The sequence below is a fragment of the Chiloscyllium punctatum genome, chromosome 38 (assembly GCF_047496795.1).
Source record: "Chiloscyllium punctatum isolate Juve2018m chromosome 38, sChiPun1.3, whole genome shotgun sequence".
NCBI classification, from domain to species: domain Eukaryota; kingdom Metazoa; phylum Chordata; class Chondrichthyes; order Orectolobiformes; family Hemiscylliidae; genus Chiloscyllium; species Chiloscyllium punctatum.
Window position 1 is genome coordinate 37,826,263 of NC_092776.1, and position 22,678 is coordinate 37,848,940.

General features: G+C 42.5%; 1 protein-coding gene across 3 annotated transcripts in view; it reads left to right on the top strand.

The window, feature by feature from the left end:
• The window catches only part of tcerg1l (transcription elongation regulator 1 like), a 739,617-nt gene that overhangs the window by 508,376 nt on the left and 208,563 nt on the right, over nt 1–22,678 (top strand). The window lies entirely within an intron of this gene.

Here is a 22,678-nt window from a genome sequence, read left to right on the forward strand (position 1 = left end):
GTAAATTTAAGGTCAGGGTGGAATGTGTTGGTGAAAAGATGCCCTCCAACGCATCTCATCCACATCCCGCACCTCCGCCCTCAGACCCCACCCCTCCAACCGTAACAAGGACAGAACGCCCCTGGTGCTCACCTTCCACCCTACAAACCTTCGCATCAACCAAATCATCCACCGACATTTCCGCCACCTCCAAAAAGACCCCACCACCAGGGATATATTTCCCTCCCGACCTCTTTCCGCCTTCCGCAAAGACCATTCCCTCCGTGACTACCTGGTCAGGTCCATACCCCCATACGACCCACCCTCCCATTCTGGCACTTTCCCCTGCCACCGCAGGAACTGTAAAACCTGTGCCCACACCTCCTCCCTCACCTCTATCCAAGGCCCTAAAGGAGCCTTCCACATCCATCAAAGTTTCACCTGCACATCCACCAATATCATTTATTGTATCCGTTGCTCCCGATGCGGTCTCCTCTACATTGGGGAGACTGGGCGCCTCCTAGCAGAGCGCTTTAGGGAACATCTCCGAGACACCCGTACCAATCAACCAAACCACCCCGTGGCCCAACATTTCAACTCCCCCTCCCACTCTGCCGAGGACATGGAGGTCCTGGGCCTCCTTCACCGCCGCTCCCTCACCACCAGACGCCTGGAGGAAGAACGCCTCATCTTCCGCCTCGGAACACTTCAACCCCAGGGCATCAATGTGGACTTCAACAGCTTCCTCATTTCCCCTTCCCCCACCTCATCCTAGTTTCAAACTTCCAGCTCAGTTACTGCCTCCTTGACTTGTCCGACCTGCCTAACTTCTTTTCCACCTATCCACTCCACCCTCTCCTCCTTGACCTATCACCTTCATCTCCTCCCCCACTCACCCATTGTACTCTATGCTACTCTCTCCCCACCCCCACCCTCCTCTAGCTTATCTCTCCACGCTTCAGGCTCACTGCCTTTATTCCTGATGAAGGGCTTTTGCCCGAAACGTTGATTTCGCTGCTCATTGGATGCTGCCTGAACTGCTGTGCTCTTCCAGCACCACTAATCCAGTATTTGATTTTCAGCATCTGCAGTCATTGTTTTTACCTAACATCTTCAGTGGGCCTCGCGAGGCACTGCTGATAATTCCTGCTTTCTATTTATATAATACGTCTGGAAATGAACCTTCCAGTTCAGCGAGCAAACCTACATCCATTAATTCGTGATTCCCCACTGGCCTTGCAAGTGTTATCATACTTTCCAGAAATACTAAATAATCAAGAGGTTTGGGAGTGGGGTGAGAATTAAGCACAATAACTATCATAACACGAAAAATAATAGAGAAACTAATACAGCTAAAGGCTGGTAAGCCCCCTGGACCAGATGGCATGCACCCGAGGAGTTTAAAGAGAATGGCTACTGACATAGTGAATGCACTTCAAAGAATCCTTAGATTTGGGAAAATTCGCAGAGATTTGGAAAATTGTCAAAGTAATACCCTTGATCAAACAGAGGGGAAGCCAAACTATAGGCCAGTTAGCTTAACATATATCATGAGAAGAATATTAGAGTCTATTGTAAAGGATGTAATAGCAGAACATTTAGAAATATGTAGTACAATCAAGCAGAGTCAGCATGCTTTCTTGAAGAGAAAATCATGCCTGACAAATTTATCATCGCTCTTTCAGGAGGTAACAAGTATGATGGATAAAGACCAGCAGTACATGCAATATGCTTGGATTTCCAGAAGATATTCAATAAGTGTACCACACATAAGGTACCACACTTGATAAGATAAGGCCCATCATTTTGGTAGTAGTGTATTAACATGGTGAAAGGCCAAGTGGACGGTGTTAAATAACACAGTCAACACTAAATAGTTCTAGTTCAAAATAGAAGCGGCTTATTGGCAGTGCTTGTCACTGGCCACTCGGGTGTTTTTCATATCTTCCTGGTGGTGGAAATTGAATAAAGATTCGTGCACCTTGTGTTTTTCACTGTGTCTCGCACCTGCACACACACACCATGGGTGCTGGGGAAAAAATAAGCACTACCGCACTTAGGCGGTAGTGTGGGGGTTAAATAAAAAAATAAAAAAATAAAAAAATAAACAGGAGAAATTTGATTCGTGCACAAAAAAGATAGAAGTGGCTTATTCACATGCATGCAGAGAGCAGCTCATTGGTTTTCCACCAAGTTACAAATAGTTGTGACTTCTTTGCATAAAATAAAGTTACACGCATTCGCAGACAATCTACCTATCACATGCCACTTGGTATATCTCATGTGTTCTAACTGCAAACAAAATATTTAAACCTAGCTGTTCAAATCCATACAACCTTAAGCAAACGATTTACCACAGTTAAATTGGATAAACTTACTCAAAGCTAAAAAAACAGTGAGTGGTGGTGGAGAGTTGCTTTTCTGACTGGAGGCCTGTGACCAGTGGTGTTCTACAGGGATAGTTACTGGGCCCATTTTTGTTTGTCATTTATATAAATGATATGGCTGGTAAAATGGGAAGCACAATTGTACATTTGCAGATGACACCAAAATTGATGGTATAGTGGTCAGTAAAGAAGGTTATCTAAGATTACTAATAGATCTTGGGGCAATGGGCTGAGGAGTGGCAGATGTGTTTAATTTGGATAAATGTGAGGAATTGCATTTGGTAAAATAAACAAGGACAAGACTTATATAATTCATGGTAAGGCCCTGGGTAGTGTTGTAGAACAGAGAGAGATGTAGGGGTTCAGGTTCATAATTCTTTAAAATTTGCATCAGAGATGGACAGAGTGATTAAGGAGGCACTTAGCATATGCCTTTGTTGGTCCGACCTTTGAGTGTAGGAGTTGAGACATTACACTGAGGTTGTACAGAACATTGGTGAGGCCTCTTATGGAGTACTGTGTGCGGTTCTGGTCGCCCTGATATGGGAAGGAAAATATTAAACTGGAGAGGGTTCAGAAAATATTTACCAGAATGTTGCTGGGTTGGAGGATTTGAGATAAAGAAGTAGATAGGATATGCTGGGATTTGTTTCACCGAAGCGTAGGAGGTCGAGGGATGACCTTATTGAGATGTGTAAAATCATAACGGATATAGATAAGATGAAAGATAAGGATTTGTTTTCCCTAGGTTGGGGGAGTTCGATACCAGGTGGCATATTTTTTAAGGTGAGAGAAGAGATTTAAAAAGGACATGAAAGGTAACAGAGAGTGGTTCATGTGTGGAATGAATGAGCAGAGAAAGTGTTGGATGGAGGTAAAGTTGCAATGCTTAAAAAACATTTTGATGAGTTCATGAATAGGAGAGGTTTGGAAGGTTATGGGCCAAGCATAGGCAGTTGGGACTAGTTTAGTTTGGGAACATGGTCAATGTGGACTGGTTGAATGTTTCCATGCTGTATGACTCTATGACTATATGCTCCCTGAATAGAATGTTAACCTATTTTCCTAATAGTGTCACACTGCAGTTTCAATATCCAACTTTCTAAGTAGCTATCACATTCCTGATAAAGGGCTCTGGCTCGAAACATTGATTCTCCTGCTCCTTGGATGCTGCCTGACCAGCTGTGCTATTCCAGCAACACACTCTCGAAAGCTATCACTAAATGTCATGTAATGTCCTGATTAGTCAGATGGTACAGCTCCTGATTTCAGGAATTTGAGCAGAGAGTTACCTCAGTGTCCTAGAGCTCATCTAAAGGCTTATTGACTCATAATGACAGTTATTGTGTTATGACCCAAAACTATGTGCAGATCCCAGTTATCTTTGGCAGTTCTATGTGCTCTATTGCATTTTATCTCAAAAAAATCACAGACTCAGAATCTCCTTTTTGTTCATAACCATAGTACTCATTTACCATCTATGGACTGGCCTCTGCGGATTATTACAGATAAAATGTTCATTCTTTCTGTCTTCCATTCCCTACTGTCAGACCTCTGTCATTATGTGTGTATGCAGCCTCACAATAACTTTCCACTCTATGGGTTTCTCTGCTTTAAACCTTTAGATCATTCATATCCCTAATAATACTGAGCTGCTCATGACTTTTACTTTACTGTGTATTTTATTTCACCCATCAATGCATAGGGATTTAGTTTACTAAAAGAAGGTAGAGTTGGGATAAAGGGGATATTTTTGGGATGGCAATCTGTAACTAGCGGAGTGCCACAGGGATCAGTGATATGGCTATAATTATTTACAATGTATATTCATGACTTGCATGAGGGTCGTAAATGGACTTTCAGCAAGTTTGCAAATGGCCCAAAAAAAGGCAGGCAGTGAAGATACCACAAGAAGTCTATAGAGATGTACAAACAGTTTAAGTGAGTCAGCAAAATCTTGGCAGATGCAGTATAATGTGGGAACAGTAAGGTTATGCACTTTGATAAGAAGAACGGTACTTAAAGACTGCAGAAAGCAGTAGCACCAAGGTATTTGAGGGTTCTAGTATGTGAAACACAAAAAGCTAGTGTGCAAGTAATGTGGACGTAAACGACATGTTGAGCATTATTTCAAAGAGAATGGAGTATAAAATATAGGGATGTTTCTCTAACTATCCAGGGCATTGATCAAAAGACACTAGAATGCCATGAACAATATTTGCGTCCCTTAATCAAGGAGAGATACCTTCAACCAGTCCAGAGAAAGTTCACTATGTTGATCCTGGGTAATAGTGAAAGTTATTTTATGAAGAAAAGTTCAGTTGGTTGGGCTTGTACTCATTGGAATTTAGAAGAATGCTAAGTGACCTTATTGAAACATATAAGGTTCTTAGGGGACTTGACATGATAGATATGGACAGACTGTGTCCCCTTGTGAGAGAGCCTGGGGCCTAGAGGGCATATTCTTAGAGAAAGGGGTCACCCATTTAAGACAAAGATGGGAACGATCTTTTTTCTCTCAGAGGGTAGTGAATGAATGGAATTCTTTACTGCAGAGGCTGTTAAGATATGGTCATTAATTATGTTCAAGACTGAGATAGTCAGATTTCTAATCATTAAGGGAATCAAGGGTCACAGGAAAAAGGCAGAAAAATGGTGTTGAGGATTATTGGATCAGCCATGATCTCATTGAATGGTGGAGCAGACTTGATGGGCTGATTGGCCAACTACCGTTCCTATGTCTTATGTTGTTAATCTGACATTTGAAAACTGCCTGTTATTCATAACAGATTGTACTTGATACCTGTGCCTTTGGAAAGGGTTTCAGAGTAAAATTCTCAGAGTGAAAGTGGTTTTTTTATGTTCCTTGATTTATGAGAAACAGTAAAGGGAGAACTGTTAAATATTTGACATGGATCCATTATCATTTTTTAATACCTTTAAAACAGGTATAGAGGCATTCAAAAACACAATAGGCAATGTGAGCTGTTTCAGAATCCTATAAAACTTCCCCTCTTTATTCATTTGTGCTTTAGTCCCAGCATAGAGAGGAAATCTTCTTCAATCCAGATTTGTCACAGTAAACTTCAGAGAGGTAATCAGATCAAATCAATCATATTAATTTAGAATGAAAAATAAAAGAGTACAAATCATTGGAAATATTGAAATGGCGTTTATGCAGCATTTTACACATGGTCTACGTCTTAACAGAAGATATAAGTGGTAGGTACGTTTCTCATTATTATAGTTGAAGATATCTATTCTGTTGAAAGATAACAATCATAATACCATGGAAATTATTATTCAGTTTTATTATTGATTGTGAAAGACTGCATTAAGAAATGTCTGTCAGCCAGAATGGTGGTAGTCTATGCAAAAGTTGTTAAGAAGTGAATCTTCTAAGTCTTCTTTTAAGGGAAGTCATGTCACAAGAAAAGTACTTCTATTGAACGTGGAACATTCAATTGAAATCATTTTTATGAACTAAAAATATTTGACCTGAATGAATAAGGAGGTTACAGAAGTGCTATTCCCACTTATTTTTAATAGAAGATAAAAGCATATGTGACCAACACATTTCAAGTGGACAAAGCAAGCAGCTGTGCCTCAAAGTCTAAGGGGAGCAGTCCTGAGCCAAGTCCATGGTGTAGCTTGTGATCAGTCCTATGCCTAAATAGTGACCAGTCCAGAGCTTAGGGCTAATGCAATCAGGGAAATGCCCAATCACCTGTCAGGGGTTGGGGACTGTCCATACAGGGCTGTTGAGTTGGGTTCATAGCACAGATGGTTCCAACTATGGAAACTAGGGGGAGCAATTGGAGAAAAGGGAAATTGTTTCTATGGGAATGAGACTCTGTAAGTTAGTCAGTAGGGTTGAGAGCTGAACAGTGGAGAAGAGGGTGATGACAGCTGTGAAAGGATGTAACTACATCTGCAAGCAGGGGATGTGGTAAAGCATAGCCTGGAAAGTGGTTGGGCAGAAGAGGTGTTCATCCACCTTTAAGAGCAATCTGGCTGTTGGAGGAGGGGGTGCAGTTGGTGGTAGAGTAAATGACTGTACTTGGTACTTAGATCATATGCAGGACTGGGTGGGAGAGGTGGACAGGTTCAGACACATGTATATGGATTGTGTGGGAACCTGGGGAGATATGAAGCCTATGGCATTATTAGGAAGGGCTACTAGAAAGGTGATTTGGAAATACTGCACAGGACGCAGAGTTCCTAGTCTCTGGACATCCTCATGCATTGTCCCCCTCTGTGTGTTGCACCTCCCTGAGACATTGCTGAACAACACACTGAAACCAACATGTTTGAACACAGAGGCAGTGAAAGAATTTCAATGATGTACAAGGAAGGCTAAAGATCCCAATAGTATCTACAGAGGAACCTCGATTATCTGAATGTCAATTATCCAAATATCAGATTATCTGAAGGAGATCTCGAGGTCCCGATAGAAACATTACATCAAAGATGTGTTTCCAACACTGTTGGCATTCTTTGTTTACAGTGATTAAAAGTGATCTCGGCTTACTGAAATGCTGTCAAGAATAGTCCTGGACATCGATGGGAGCCCAGGCACAGTCTCCAAATGACTGACCTCCTGCCCTCTCCCTCTCCTCCCAAACTTTCCCTGGAGTTCTACACAGGGGTAGAGCGAGCACTATTTGGAGACTCACCCCCGCCAAAAGGCACCCGGGGGTTGTGGGGTGCAATGTTGGGCAGGTTTGGGGGAGTGGGCAAGGGGTGGTGTTGGATGATTTGGGGATAGGAGACGGGCCAGGGTGGGGGTAAGTGGGGGGTGGTTTGGAGGGGGCAGCACAGGGGCAGGGTTGGGGGTGAACCGGGGGCGGTTTTGGATGGTATTGTGGGCACAGGAGGGGGGCGGGATGGGGGCAGGTGGGGGTCAGTGGTGGACAGTGAGGGGGTGGGAGGGGGGCAGGGGTGGGGGGCGGCAGGGAGCCGTGTTGGATGGGTTTGGGGTCGTGGGGGGGGGGGGGGGGGGGTGTGGACGTGGGAGTTGCTGGACGGTGTTGGGGGTAGATGAGGGGTGGGATGGGCGGGCAGTGGGTGAGGGTTCACGCACGGTGTGCTGCTGCCTCGTCTCCTAAACAGGGATTGGACTTAACAGAAAACACTGAGCCCCAGAGGAAAGACATTGAATCAATTAACTGAATTATTAATTATCTGAACAAAATAGTGCCCACCCATTTCATTCGGATAATCGAGGTTCCACTGTATAGCCCTGTATACACCTTGTTCCTTTTGCTTTTAGTTGATGCAGTAAGCTCTTAGCATAGACCTCCATCCATAAAGCATCACTTACAGCCATGAAGTGATGACTGATGCTGTAATAATGACATTGGAGTTACACAGAGAGACAAACAGCCAAACGTAATGTGAAAAGCAGTGCCATTTAGAAAAGCAAAATGCACAATCAGCTGCAGCATTATCTGCTGTTTCAGTAAAGTGTCCCTCAGTAGGTTTTCTTCTTCCTCTCCCTCACATTACATAGAACATAGTACATAGAAAATAGAACAATACAGTGCAGAACAGGCCCTTCGGCCCTCGATGTTGCACCGACCTGTGAACTATTCTCAGCTCGTCACCCTACACTATCCCAAATTCATCCATGTGCTTATCTAAGGATTGTTTAAATCTCCCTGATGTAGCTGAGTTAACTACATTAGCAGGTAGGGCGTTCCATGCCCTGACCACTCTCTGCATAAAGAACCTGCCTCTGACATCTGTCTTAAATCTATCACCCCCCAACTTGTAGTTATGCCCTCTCGTACAAGCTGACGTCATCATCCGAGGAAAACGTCTTTCACTGTCTACCATATCTAATCCACTGATCATCTTGTATGTCTCTATCAAATTTCCCTTGAGCCTTCTTCTTTCCAATGAGAAGAGACCCAAGTCTCTCAGCCTTTCCTCTTAAGACCTTCTCTCCAGACCAGACAACATCCTGGTAAATCTCCTCTGCACCTTTTCCAATGCTTCCACATCCTTCCTGTAATGGAGTGACCAGAACTGTACATATATTCCAAGTGTAGCCGCACCAGCATTTTATATAGTTGCAGCATGATATTGCGGTTCCGGAACTCAATCCCTCTACGAATGAACCTAACACACCGTATGCCTTCTTAACAGCACTACCCACCTGGGTGGCAACTTTCAGAGATCTATGCATGTGGACTCCAAGATCCCTCTGCACATCCACACTACCAAGAATCTTTCCATTGACCCAGTATTCTGCCTTCCTGTTATTCTTCCCAAAGTGCATCACCTCACATTTAGCTGCATTGGCCTCCATTTGCCACCTCTCAGCCCAATTCTGCAGTTTATCCAAGTGCCCCTGCAACCTTTAACATACTCCATCAACTTTAGTGTCATCTGCAAATTTACTAATCCATCCATCTGTGTCTGTGTCTAAGTCATTTATAAAAATGACAAACACTTGTAGTCCCAAAACAAATCCTTGTGGCACACCACTAGTAACTGGACCCCAGACTGAATATTTTCCATCAACCACCACTCGCTGCCTTCTTTCAGAAAGCCAGTTTCTAATCCAAACTGCTAAATCACCCCCAATTCCATGCCTCTGCATTTTCTCCATCAGCCTACCATGTGGAACCTTATCAAAGGCTTTAGTGAAGTCCATGTATATCATGTCAACTGCCCTACACTCATCTACATGCTTGGTCACCTTCTCAAAAAACTCAGTGAGGTTTGTGAGACATGACCGGCCCTTGACAAAGCCACGTTCATCTTAGTGAACTCTCTGGTTCTGCAGCAAGGAGTAAGAGAGAGCCAACGGTGGAACCTGTGGTCTTGGACTATTGATTGCACAACCCAAGGGTGTGTTAGTGGCTGGATGAGCCGGAGATGCCAAGGGTTTAAGATGACCTCCCTAAGCATGAAGTTCCAAGCTTCAGAGGGGAACAGGAGCAATACAGGTGGAGGGCCCCTCCTCCTCCGGAAATGCATACTGCTTTGAAACCCAGGACTGTGGAGGGAATTGCTGTACTTATAACAATCAGGTTACTCATTGCATGTTTTATTGACAGTTACTTTGTCCAAGCAATAAGATAAGATGGATGTATTTGCAGAGCAAGCATCACCCAGGGAAAGATTTCTGATTGGTTTGGATCAAGTATGAGGCCAAGAATCATCAACATGACCACAATTCTCTGACTTATAGCATGTGTGTAAACACCAAGGCAAAAACTTCTGGTCTACAATGGACGAAAAGTCTCTATCTTACTTTCTGTCCAGACAATGGAGTAGCCAAATCCAGTAGACAGCCGCTGTTCTCTCCACCAATTGCTGTAATCTCTTGACTTGAGCCAGTGACTGAAAACTGAACAATTAGTGTGCCAGTTACTCTGTGTCTTCCATATAGAACTAAAATAACTTAAAAGAAATAAGAAGTCAGTGAGCAGAAAGACTTGTCAGGTGAAAAGAATGTCTCATCGAATCCTATCAACAGGTGATATTGAGCTGTCTTCCCCTAGTTTTGTTTTCTCTATCCACAACATCCACGTGCCTGTTTGTTTTGTCTGTGTCAGTCTATATGTATGTAGGGGTTTAAGAAAGGGGTTAGAATTTCAACTAGTAAAGTTGTGCATTAATAATTCATAGTTTTGTGTGCTTGTGACTAGAATTGATTCACTTGTAATAAATAGTAATTTCTTCTTAAGTTTGGAAACCTGGCCACTGTTAACCTGAATTCAGTCAGACAGGAAAATTGAGGACTCGGACTAATTTGATTAAATCTTTAACATTATGATAACTCTGGGAGTTTCTGACTTGAATATTGTGCATTCTCAAGTGGGTCATGACAAGTTTATCATTACATTTTCTCACAGATCTAATGCATTCTGGCTTTATTTCTCCAACAAATCTTTACAAAATGTCATCTGTAATGTAATAATTAAAGGAAAATTCTTGAAAACACTGAATCTTTGGTCATGTTAGAAACGCATACATCTATGGATTATGAGAATTGGAAAGTAGAAAATTTGGACAATTCCTGGGTTGAAAAAGATTTACTATATCATTTCTTGGAACAAGTCAAAAGTTGAAGAGTGCTATGGGTTAATGCTATTACTGGGAAATCAAATAACTTTAGAAAATTAGCGTCCAACAAAGTAGGAAGATTTGCACATGTTTTTAAAACCTTTGATGCTAGACAAACAGACTGAGTGTTCAAATGGGACCGCTGAAGATTGCCTAGCAACAGTCTCTGGACATTTGGTTTCTGTTTTGCCACAGACTTGGGAGTTGGACAAAGACCTCAAAGCTTGAAATAACAAACTCTGTCTCTCCTGAAAAGTGAAAGTTAGAAGAAAACTGACATTTTCTAGAGAGGTTTACATGGGAAAGAGCTCTCTCTTTTGTTTCCCAAACTGGTCTGGAGATCTTCTCTTGCTCTGCGACAGGCAGCAATTGAATCTATGCAACTGGAGATCAAAGGAACCCTGAGAAGTCAACTTATTCAAACTCCTACATATAAACCCTCTTCCTTTTTTGCCTGCTTTTCTTCCAACTTGTACCCCTTGCAGAGCTGTTTCACCTCATCCTAACAGATGATTAGTTATGTGTGTTTGGGATAAAGAAGGATACAGTTCAACCCTGTAGTCAATCCAGAAGTCGCTGTTGGTAATTTTGTGCTTCCCTCTGGAGTGTGCTGCTTATGGGCCTCCCAGAAACTCACTGAGCTCTTTCAACAACACCTTCCAAACCACTGACTTTAACAGAAGAAGGTTGGCAGACCCGTGGGAACAAATTGCATGTTCCCCATAACTCAAGCATCACCCTGACATGCAAATACACCGCTAATACTTCAGTATTGTTGGGTGACAATCTGGATCTCCATTTGTGACAGCACTGTAGGATGCAGCAGTTCAAGAAGGCATCTGGCCAGCACATTCTGAAAGGCAATTAGAAAGGCAAAATAAATGTTGGCCTTGTCAGCAATGCTCATATCCAATGAAAAAATAAAAAGGAAGACTCCAGTTAAGCAGCAATAGATTTACTGATGAAAATGTACTCTTTAATGCTTCTAATCCTGCTGTAAAAATCCTTGAAAAATCTATAACTTGTTGAATGAGATGTAACTGGATTTTTAATGACATTCTAAGTTCATTATTATTGCTCAATAGCTTCAAGGTCCTGAAAAACCCACTCCGAAATTTATGGTAAATCATGTTTCTTCGTTGTGATATTTCCAGTTTCAGTCTTAATCCCATGAATACAATGTAGTCATTTATTTTGGTCTCTCTTATTTTCAGATGACATGAAAAGAACAATGCATTTTACTTTCTGGTTTTCTGTCAGTGGGAAAGTTTCAATGTTCTTGGCTGACCACCCTACTGTTGTTAGATGTCTACAGCTCCCTTTGGTAGAAAATTTAAATTGAGTACAAGAAAGTTTCAGCAAATGTTTGTGTGTAACATTCTTCAAAGTTGATGGTAATCAATGTTGCTTCATGCTTTACCTTGACATCTCTGAATAGAAGAGCAATTTATTGTCACTTGTATTTTATGAAAATCCAAGTGACAATAAATTGCTATTTTATTCAAAAATACAGATGATATATAAATCCTAATCAATTTATTAGGTTTAGCATACATGACCCCACAATTCAGCGCCATTTAATTTTAATTATAAAAAGAAATAATTGAGACAAAGTTAGGACAAAGTTCATCTCTTGTTCCATCCATGGCTCCTGGTTTATGGAGTGGCTACAGGATGTTGCCATGGAAATGGCCCCTGAGGCCACCAAATCAAGAATTTCTGGACTGGATCCGCTAAGCTGCCACTCCCAAAGCAGACACACAATCAACTGCATCACTGCCATAGCAAGGTGGGACAGACCAGAACCACCAGGTAGCCGGGGTTGAAGCTATCTCTCAAACAGTCGCCACCCAAAGCCGTCACATTGCTGCCATAGCCACAAGGAACAAACTGGAACCACCATACTGCCACCGCTGTAGCCACCACTGATACTGCCGCACTGCCACCAGGAGGAATGAGCCAGACCCACTGACGATGACGCCTTCAATAAAGCAATGGCCACTCTGGCCATCCAGATCCACCATGCTGCCACCGCAGCCAGCACTCACACCCGCCTTCCTCCACTGCAGCCACAGCAAAGAAGGATAGGTGAACTTTGATTCAAATGAGAAATGAAAATATGAAGAAACCAAACAAAAGAAAAGAAGAATGTGGCCAGCCAGGTGAGCGGGACTGTATAGGCTGTTATAACATGGGATAAACCCTCTAATAATTTAAACTATCCACACAGAAAAGATTCGCCTTGTGCTGTAATCTGTAAAAATTTGAGAGTCATAGAGATGGACAGCATGGAAGCAGACTCTTTGGTCCAATTTGTCCATGCCGACCAGATATCCCAACCCCATCTAGTCCCACCTGCCAGCACCCAGCCCATATCCCTCCAAACCCTTCCGATTCATATACCCATCAAAATGCCTCTTAAATGTTGCAATTGTACCAGCCTCCACCACTTCCTCTGGCAGATCATTCCACCCTCTGCGTGAAAAGGTTGCCCCTTAGGTCTCTTTTATATCTTACCCCTCTCACCCTAAACCTATGCCCTCTAGTTCTGGGCTCACCGACCCCAGGAAAATGACTTTGTCTATTTATCCTATCCTTGTCCTCATAATTTTGTAAACCTCTATGAAGCCACCACTCAGCCTCTGACGCTCCAGGGAAAACAATCCCAGCCTGTTCAACTTCTCCCTGTAGCGCAAATCCTCCAATCCTGGCAACATCCTTGTAAATCTTTTCTGAACCCTTTCAACTTTCACAACATCTTTCCGAGAGGAAGGAGACCAGAATTGTATGCAATATTCCAACAGTGACCTAACCAATGTCCTGTACAGCTGCAACATGACCTCCCAACTCCTGTACTCAATACTCTGACCAATAAAAGAAAGCATACCAAATGCCTTCTTCACTATCCTATCTACCTGCAACTCCACTTTCAAAGAGCTATGAACCTGCACTCCAAGGTCTCTTTGTTCAGCAACACTCCCTAGAACCTTACCATTAAGTGTATAAGTCCTGCTAAGATTAGCTTTCCCAAGATGCAGCACCTTGCATTTATCTGGCTTAAACTCCATCTGCCACTCCTCAGCCCATTGGCCCATCTGGTCAAGATCTTGTTGTAATCTGAGGTAACCCTCTTCGCTGTCCACTACACCTCCAATGTTGGTGTCATCTGCAGACTTGCTAACTGTACCTCTTATGCTTGCATCCAAATAATTTAAGTGAATGACAAGTAGAGGACCCAGCACCAATCATTGTGGCACTCCACTGGTCACAGGCATCCAGTCTGCAAAACAACCCTCTACCACCACCCTCTGTCTTCTACCTTTGAGCCAGTTCTGTATCCAAATGGCTAGTGCTCCCTGTATTCCATGAGATCTAACTGTGCTAATCAGTCTCCTATGGGGAACCTTGTCAAATGCCTTACTGAAGTCTATACAGATCACATCTACCGCCATGCCCTCATCAATCCTCTTTGTTACTTGTTCAAAAAACTCAATCAAGTTTGTGAGACATGATTTTCCACGCTTAAAGCCATGTTGACTATCCCTAATCAGTCCTTGCCTTTCCGAATACATGTACATCCTGTCCCTCAGGATTCCCTCCAACAACTTGCCCACCATCGAGGTCAGGCTCACTGGTTTGTCCTTACCACCCTTCTTAGACAGTGGCACAATGTTAGCCAACCTCCAGTCTTCTGGCACCTCACCTGTGACTATAGATGATACAAATATCTCAGCAAGAGGCCCAGCAATCACTTTTCTAGCTTCTCACAGAGCTCTAGGGTACCCCTGATCAGATCCTGGGGATTTATCCACCTTTATGCATTTCAAGATATCCAGCACTTCCTCCTCTGTAATCTGGACATTTTGCAAGATGCCACCAACTATTTCCGTGCATTCTATATCTTCTATATCCTTTTCCACAGTAAATACTGATGCAAAATACTTGTTTTGTATCTCCTCCATTTTCTGCGGCTCCTTACAAAGGCCGTCTTGCTGATCTTAGAGGGGCCCTATTCTCTCCCTCGTTACCCTTTTGTCCTTAATGTATTTGTAAAAACCCTTTGCATTCTCCTTAATTGCATTTGCCAAAGTTATCTCATGCCCCCTTTTTGCCCTCCTGATTTCCCTCTTAAGTGTACTCCTACTTCCTTTATACTCTTCTAAGGATTCACTCGATCTATCCTGTCTATACCTTACCTATGCTTCCTTCTTTTTCTCAACGAAACCCTCAATTTCTTTAGTCATCCAGCATTCCCACCACCTACCAGCCTTTCCTTTCACCCTAACAGGAATATACTGTCTCTGGATTCTCATTATCTCATTTCTGAAGGTTTCCCATTTTCCAGCCGTCCCTTTACCTGCGAATATCTGCCCCCAGTCAGCTTTCAACAGTTCTACAATTTAGAATTTCAGCTTTTAGATCTGGTCTATCCTTCTCCATCACTATTTTAAATCCAATACAATTATGATTGCTGGCCCCAAAGTGCTCCCCCACTGACACCCCAGTCACTTGCCCTGCCTTATTTCCCAAGAGTAGGTCAAGTTTTGCACCTTCTTTAGTAGGTACATCCACATACTAAATCAGAAACTTTTCTTGTACACACATAACAAATTCCTCTCCATCTAAACCCTTAACATTATGGTTCTACTCTGGTTCTAATGTGGACAATGACCTCTTGCTGGCTCTTCTCCCCCGTAAGAACATTCTGCACCCTCTCTGAGACATCCTTGATCCTGGCACCAGGGAAGCAACACACCCTTCTGCTTTTTCACTGCTGGCCACAGAAACGTCTGTCTGTACCTCAGATAGAGAATCCCCTAACACAATTGATATCTTGGAAACCGACGTACCCCTCGTTGCATTAGAGCCAGTCTCAATACCAGAAACTTGGCTATTCGTGTTATGTTCCCCTGAGAATCCATCACCCCCTACATTTTTCAAAACAGCATACCTGTTTGAAATGGGTATATTCATAAAAGACTCCTGTACTAGCTGTCTACCTCTCTTACCCTTCCTGGAGTTAACCCATCTATATGACTGTATCTGAGACATCCCCCCCCCCTTCCTATAACTACCATCCATCACATACTGTTGCTGTTGCAAATTCTCTCCAACTGATCTATTCAATCTGATAAGATTCACAACCAACAGCATTTATTGCAGATATTATCCGCAGTAACCCTTAAATTCTCTTTAAACTCCCACATCTGCCACGAAATACATATCACTGTACTAATTGCCATTTTTGCTCCTTCACATTCTACAGACCCAGAAAATAACACTGTCTTATGGAGACATATCTCCAAAAACATATAATCAAGAAAGAACCCACTCTACTCACTACTGCAGACTTTCTTCAGGCCACACTTAAAAGAACAATTAACTTATCTGATTCTGTGCTGCAAACTACACCCAACAGTTCTCCAAGATCAGTTGTGAATTTCACTTTTGTTCATTTTCCCAGACACAGTCCAATGTCCAGCGATACATGAATTCAAACAGCAAAGGCAGTGTCTGTTTCTTTCTCTCTCTCTCTCTCTCTCTCTCTCTCTCTCTCTCTCCTGCATTGACCTTACCATGTGCTTCCTTTGTCTGTTCTCCCTTTTAAAACTGCTGTTGTTTTTACTTTTATTTCCTAAAGTTCCAAAACAATACAACAGCATATAAAACAGTAATTGCTGCTCCTGGAATTCGAGGAAATCACCTCCAGAACCTAAAACACCTCAAAAAAGGAGCAGCTGTTACAGCCAGAAATGTTTCCCGTCCTCCATCTTGGATTACCCAGACTCCCAGAGGCAAAGAATTATCCCAGAGGTCACTACTTAAAGTAAAAATTAACAACTTTATTCTTTAAGTCCAACAGAAAGTATTAAAACCAACAATTATTTACAACTCCTTTCTCTTAAACCTATCTTTTACCTCCCACTCTACATTACTAGTCCGATAAAGAAATCCCGATTAAGATTTTTTTTTTTTAAAATCACATTTCAACACCAGTCAGCTTTGCTGATTCTCCTTTGTAGATTTTTCTCTGTAGATTCTCTCCAGGTCAACCTCGATGTTATGCTGCACAGACTCCCCACAGACAAGTACCTTGCAAAGACCTCTTCAGATAGCTGTCTACATTTGTTGGTCTTTACCAGTTCTCCTCCTGACCATTCAAAATGTCTGATTTCAAACCCCAAAACATCAAATTATTTCACTGGTTTTAATATTATCAAAAGTCTAAATTCAAATTTGTTTGGATTTTTGTATCTTGGGGCATAATTTCAACTGATTGGCTAAATTTGAATTTGTTTTTGTTTTATGGCAACCCATCTGCTGCTATTTGTTTTGACCAAGTGTTACATTGTTAAAATGTTTTGGACTGTCTGTGCTTTGTCATTCCTTGCTAGGTTTTCAACTCTCTTAAATGTACAATACACTCTACACTTTCACAACAGGGCACAAACATTTTACCACCCTGACGCTGCCACAATCCTGTAATATTTCAGAATGTAATCTGGATCAATGTGTCAAATTTTCACCCCTCTCAAATCACCAAAACCAGTACATTATGTTTTCTTTTAAAGAGATTTACTTCCATTCTTTTCACAGCTTTGCCCATTATGTTTATCTCTCACGAAACCTAGTAATTTGACTTGGATTTGGCTCCAAAGGCATCAGCAAAAATTATTCAGTTGGTCAATGTAACAACACATCAGGAGCAAAACAAAACTCAGTAACAATTTGCTAAAATAAGTACTGGCACATGCCTCTTCTGAAATCTCTGATGCTGACCCCACTGAGTTCAGAGTTCAGATGAATGACCCTACATTGCCATGACTCTAAAGTCCAGGTTATATTGTGTATCTTACTTTCAGATTTTGTTTTATTCATTCATGGGGATGCGGGCATTGCTGGCTTGGCCAACATTTATTGTCTGTAAGAAGTTAAGAGTCAACCACATTGCCGTGAGTCTGGCATCACATGGCAGATTTCCATCCTTGAAGGACATTAGTGAACCAGATTTTTGGCAATTGACAATAGTTTCATTGTCACCATTACAGTCTTAATTCCAGGTTTGACCCACAATTGCCATTGTCGAAGCTTGTATACCTGGTTTTACTCAGCAAGCCAGATAGCTAGGTAAGTGATATGGAAGGTGGCATGGTGGCTCAGTGGTTAGCACTGTTGCCTCACAGCACCAGGGATCCAGGTTCAATTCCAGCATCAGGTGACCATTTGTGTGCACATTGTCCCAGTGTCTGCGTGGGTTTCCTCCCAAAAGCCAAAGATGTACAGGTGAATTGGCCATGTTAAATTGCCCATAGTGTTCAGGGATGTATAATCGAGGTGCACTAGTCAGGGGTAAATGTAGAGTTATAGGGAGTGAGTTTGGGTGGGATATTCTTCGGAGGGTCAGTGTGGACTTGTTGGGCCGAAACGCCTGTTTCCACACTGTGGGGATTCTATGAAACCTCCAAACTTGCACATACCTGCACCTGGGTCACGTGGTCACTGATGTCAGTGGCCTTGTTTGGAACATGCAGAGACAGGCTTTGCCATGCATGGTCTGACATAAGGAAAGCCCAGGCCCTGGAGCTCAAAGTAGTCTGTAATCATGTCACCGAACTGCACTGGAGTTTCAGCAGGAGTGTGTTGGAAAATTCATGAATTCACAGGATCACCTTTGCATACTTTATAACGGATGTCGATAGGGCTGACTTGTGTTGCTTTCCTGCATTCAAATTATGTATTTTCATCTAAATTATTTGAAAAATGCTTTTAGACCTTCACCTCATTGCCAGGTGCTCTGAGAGTTACTCTGTGATCCTTCAGAAATCAAGAACTATTCAGGAACAATTCACAAATTTCTGTTTATGTTCATCCTTTGCACCCTATCTCCCTACTACATTATTCCTTATCTTCAATATCCACAGTAATAAATATGAGATAGAATACATTTCCTTTCAAAATCTACATCACCCATTTCATCACCGCTATCATAAGTTCTCTTCTTTTTTCTCCTATTTTGTCTTGTACCCCATCCCAATGCAACTGCCCATTCCACCTGATACCCAGCCACCTCACTCTATTTTTCTTTCTTTTTGAAGCTCACCAGCTATTCTTTCAAGCCTCTAGTAGAGTCTGCAACTACCCAATCCCTACGACTATTCATGTCTTATCGCTGTGCTCGCTATCCTCTGGAAAAATGCTATCATTTTCATATGGGGGAAGGAAGTGAGGATGGCAGATGCTGAAGATCAGAGTCAAGAGTATGATGCTGGAAAAGCACAACAAGTCAGGCAGCATCCAAGGAGCAGGAGCATCGACATCTCAGGCATACACCCTTCAATCGGGAATGGGCTTCCTGAGGAAGGGCTTATGCCCGAAACATTGATTCTCCTGCTCCTTGGATGCTGCCTGACCTGCTGTGCTTTTCCAGCATCATACCCTCGACTATTCATTTCAACTCCAAGACGTCAACTCGGTCTTCATCTTCACTGTCGATACTCTATTTTCTAAACCCATTACCTCCTTTTAGTCTATTCTCTCTCACAGAGAATCACTTGTAGCAGCTTTGCTTACTGCTCCTCCACCACAATAATACATCATTATCTGGGCCACTATCAAGACAATCTATTTTCAATTTCCACTAATCGCAATGAATTATAGAATTATTATGGTGCGGCAGGAGGCCATGTGATCCATTGTGACTGCACCAGATCTCTAAGCACCATATCTTAGTACCAATTTCATGTCCTTTTCCTGCAACTTGCACATCATTTCATTTGAAATAACCATCCAATGCCTCAACTGAAATTGCCTCCACGACACTTCCACGTTCTCATCTCATATTTGCAAAAGTACTTTAAAACAGTACCTTCAGGGTTTCAATTCATGAATGACTGCTAAGGGACAAGTCACATGCATGCCGTGCAGTTTCAAGGCATTCTTAATCAAATGCCTTTGATCCTCAGACAGCCAAATGCTGCACTGGCACACTAGAAGTGATGTTGATTTTATTCATTGATATCTTCCCTCACAACAGAAGGTTCCCAAAGTAGGGGAATTGATCCACATTGTCCAGTGGCTAATTGTGGATCTTGTTGGGGGGAGGATGCACTCCTGTGCAGTGGGAGTAGGTTAGTGAAGGGCTTTTGATTTCTGTATGGTTAGACCATTCTCTCCTTTGCCTCCTAAGGTCCACCACAGTGAGAGGCTGGAGCTTGTCCTCTGAGTGTGCTCATATGAAAGCGCCATCTGTAAGTTGCAGCTCAACAACAGAAATTCAAGTGCTCTTGGTTATGGACAGGTTGAATATTTTCCCACTGATTCTGTGGAGAACCTCCACTCCCATGGGGATTTTCACTGATATGGTGTGGAGTGTTGCGGCAAAGATGGTGGAAAAGTGAGTTGGTGCCATGACAGAGCTTTATATGGAGAAGGATCACTGGACTTGAAACATTAACCTGTCTTCTCTTCGCAGATGCTACCAGTCCTGCTGAGTTTCTCCAGCAACTTCTATTTGTGTTTCAGATCCCCAGCATCTGCAATTCTTTGTTTACTTCTTCTTTGACTCTAGCTTGCTCATGTCTTGGGTCTGTGAGGTGTAGATCACAGCTTGCATGTCATGCAGAGGGTCATGATGGATTTCTGGGGACAAGTAAGTTTGAGGAAGGCACTCCCTAGGTCCTCCTGGTTGGCAGTCAAAGATCAAAGATGGACATTTAGTGATATTGCTGCTCTCTGTACACTTGTTTAATTTGTCATGTTGTGAAAATCATGTCACCTGTGCCTCTTGATGCCCCGAGCCTGCATTGTGATCTGACAGGACCTTTTCAGCAGCGTGGAGGAGGTGATTAAGGGAGATATTTACAGTGATCTTCCTGTGGTGGACAGCAGAGTACTCCTCTATGGTGACTGCAATCGTCCTTCCTTGAGGATGGTCAGAATTAACAACATCTTAGTTATACTTTGGTATGACCTTTTCCCTCTAGATGAGGCAGAAGTAGTCATGTATGCAAGCCATATTTTAGTATTTTATTCGGGACTGTCCTCTGAATGTGCTCATATGGAAGCACCATCTTTAAGTTGCAGCTCAACAACAGAGGTTCAGGTGCTTTTGGTTCTGCACAGGTTGAATATTTTCCCACTGATTCTGTGGAGAACCTCCACTCCCATGGGGATTTTCACTGATATGGTGTGGAGTGTTGTGGCAAAGATGGTGGAAAAGTGAGTTAGTGCCATGACAGAGCTTTGTATGAAGAAAGATCACTGGACTTGAAACATTGACCTGTCTTCTCTTCACAGATGCTGCCAATTGAAGTGGTGGCCTTATTGGTTCTCACCTGTATTATGGCCTTTCAGCTTCATATTGGGTTGTGCTAAGGTGGTGGCAGGTAGCATGCTCTGATTGAGTGCACTGACATCAAAAACTAAGAATGGGTGGAGGAGATTCTGAAAGGGTCACTGCCCCTCTGTCTTTGAGTCTCATTCCATTCTGACTTTCGGTGGGTTGAGTTCTTGGGTTCTTAGATCACAAATGGTCCTGACTGAGTTGAAGAATCAATCATAGCTGTCGATGAGTGTTGTACAGACTATGCAGTTGTATGTAGAGAGCAGGGACATTGTGCACACAACACCGTTGTATGTAGAAAGCAGGGACATTGTACAGACTACACAGTTCCCTGTTCTCTATGTACAATCGCTTAGTTTATATCACACCCTGCTCACTACATACAACCGTGCTCTTCTGCCCACCATTTGTCCTTACCTGGCTTACTGCTGTTCTAACCACACTCAAGAAGCATATGACCACACAATGTGTAACAGCCCATTTGATTAGCACATCCATCCTAATCCTTAAAGACTCATCCCTCCACCTAATCACTGTGGCCACAGAACATATCAACGACAAGATGCACTGCAGGAACTTGCAACTCTTTGACGGTACCTTCGAGATCCGTGCTCTATCTCACTGCTTCCTGGCATGGAGATTGATTGCTGGACCAAACTTTCAGATCTCCACATCTATCAGGACTGATGGAGTACTTCCATCACACACACTGCAGCAATTAAACCATCATTTTCTCAAGGATAATTAGGGATAGACAGTAATTGATGCCTCTGTCAGTAATAACTTAATTGCATAGATTTTACTTGTGCATTTATAATCGTCCAGTCCAAGCCTATCCCTCGGCCACTGATATTAACTTCATACCCAACACTATGCCTTCTAAGCTATGCATCATTTATTGCTGAGGCAAATCTTCATATTGTTAACAAAAAGACAAGTTTTCCTGTCCTCAGTGTTCAATCTGCCATGATCGTATTGAATAACAGGGTAGATCTGATGGGCTGAATGCCGTCTCCTGTTCCTATCTGCAATGTAAAGGGATATAGGAATGGGTAAAAGGTAATCGGTGATGGTTAAATTGAGTGTCAGGCATGGCTTGGTGGCCTACTTTTGTTTCTATCCTACCCTGTAAGTTTTAGCTTCTCAGTATATCAGTAAACTCTTACTTTCTGCTCTGGCTTAGTTTGATTAACCTTGGCATCCAATTTGATATTGAACTCAGCTACATTCTTCATATCTATTGCACTAACCGATCACCACTACACTCTTCTATCTCTGAACTATTGACTGTTTCTTATCCCTCCTTCATTTTTGGCTGGAACCAAAATCCATGCTTACATAACATCACGGATGAAGTTATTTAGTGCGTAGCCATTATTACCTCTGTACTGGTGTCTCTTACTCTTTCAGTATCTCCCTTTCTCTCTGTATCTCTTTTTCGTTTGTGTCAAAGTTAAGCATCCTGATAGTTTGGAGCACCTAATTGTGAGAAATACTGAGTTGTCTAACCAGACATTCTTAAAAGAGGTCACTACTGAGAAAAAAATGAATAGCATCTGTTTGTTTTTGATGAAGATTTTTGTGGCCCCTATATTTATCTTTTCTCATGTTAGTCTATTCTGGACCCACCCTGCTCTTCTGACCCTCCCCATCACCTACCCGTGGATCCATTTCCCAAGTGAACATTCTTACTGCTAAAGAATTCCATGCAAAATTCCAACAGAAGGGAAAATGCTGTGTGACAATGGCAGCCGATCCTGACCTGCCCCATTCACTTTGAGCAGCTGCGGTTAAATTTGGGGGCTATAACATCGTCCTGAAAAATGAGATAGTTTTATGTGTGTACTTTCAACTTTAGAATGATTGTGATGTAAAAAGATCTGAAGAGAGA